This window comes from Tupaia chinensis, unplaced genomic scaffold (genome assembly GCF_000334495.1).
Source record: "Tupaia chinensis unplaced genomic scaffold, TupChi_1.0 Scaffold145957_1, whole genome shotgun sequence".
NCBI lineage: Eukaryota > Metazoa > Chordata > Mammalia > Scandentia > Tupaiidae > Tupaia > Tupaia belangeri.
In genome coordinates this window covers 1-1570 of record NW_006205816.1, presented here as the reverse complement: position 1 = coordinate 1570, position 1570 = coordinate 1, and the positions used below count along the sequence as shown (strand labels likewise).

At 35.9% G+C, this 1570-nt stretch overlaps 1 pseudogene; it reads left to right on the top strand.

The window, feature by feature from the left end:
* The window catches only part of LOC102468060 (olfactory receptor 10AG1-like), a 932-nt pseudogene extending 579 nt beyond the window's left edge, over window positions 1-353 (top strand).
* Window positions 354-1570: the final 1217 nt, after the last annotated feature.

Sequence of the window (1570 nt, the reverse complement as noted above, 5' to 3'; positions counted from 1 at the left end):
TGAATGAGATAGCAGTCTATGTAGTTGCAGTGGTGTTTATCATGGTTCCATTTCTTTTAATTGTCTTCTCTTATGGTAAAATTATTTCCAACATGTTGAAATTGTCATCAGCCAGAGGGAGGTCTAAAGCCTTCTCCACCTGCTCTTCTCACCTGACAGTTGTAGTGTTATTCTATGGAACAGGTGTCATTACTTATTTACAACCCAAATCAGATCAGTCTGAGAGAATGGGGAAGCTTTTTTCTCTTTTCTATACCATTTTGGTACCAACTTTTAATCCCATTATATATACTCTAAGGAACAAAGATATCATGATGGCATTGAGAAAAATAACAGCTAAGCTATTAGCATGAGGTAAAACTCTGATTTATAAAACTAGTCTATTATGTCATGTGGCTACACTAGAAATACATTGTTAGCTTTCTTTATATATTCCTAAACAATGATAGTGAAATTACAGTGAAGAGACCATATTGTGTAAAGAGAAATTTTTTTCACAGAGGTTATTTAAGGCCCTTAGTATAATCAGAGGACAAATAAACTCCAGTGCTAGGAGGTCAATTTGAAGATCGGTCTTTCCTTCATGGTTAAGTATTGAGCTGAGACAGCCTGAGCAATAGAATACAAGTTATCTGTGAGTGTTGTCTAGTAGTCCTTAAGGTCACGCTCTGTGACAATTTCTTTGTTAATCCTCCCATTCCTTTACATGCATTTTCTGCTGTTTACTGACTCTATGGTTTATTTAACCAATTGGACACTCAAGAAGCAGGAAAGCTGATGGAAGCAGGAGAATCAGGATTTCTTTGTATTTCTCCTTTATCATCTCTTGTCTCTGTCCATTTTTTTGAAGACTACAAACACTAAGGGTATGCACTACTTTACTAGTGCAGATCTTAATGTTTTCTGGTAACTTGATTCCCTCTGACTGTAGCTTGGTATTATTGGTTTAGTACTGGAAGTGTCTAAAATTCTCACCACCAACTATTCATTCTCATGTTCAGTGAATTAAATGTTGCCTCTTCAAAATATATCTCTATCTGATGTCTTCAAGTGTATCCTTCTTTGGACAAAAAGGTTTTTTATAGATGTAATTAACATGAGGATTTTGCAGTGAGTTCACTGTGATTTAGTGTGGCACTAAATCCAATGGTGTCTGTAAGAAACCAAGAGATGAAGAAATGTAGAAAACAGTTCAGGAGAAAAACAAAAGAATGTCTCGTGAACATGGAGAAAGAGTTTGCAATGATTCTGCCACAAACCCAAGATGTCCTACAGCCATGACAATGTGGAAGAGGAAAGAAATTATTTTTCCTTAAAACGCTCTGAGGGATTAATGCACTGCCAAGACCATGATTGTGGACACTATACTTGATAACTGTGAGACATTAACTTTCTGCTGTTTCAAGGAATCCATTTGTGGTAATTTAAGAAAGCTGTATAAAAGCAGTACATCGTGCAAATATTTCTCCCATTAGGTTTTTTATTTTTTTTTTTTCTGTAGAGTAATTCTGTATCCTGCCAGAACTCAGCTGTTACACCATTCCCACTCTCCTTCAGTTGTTACATCTTT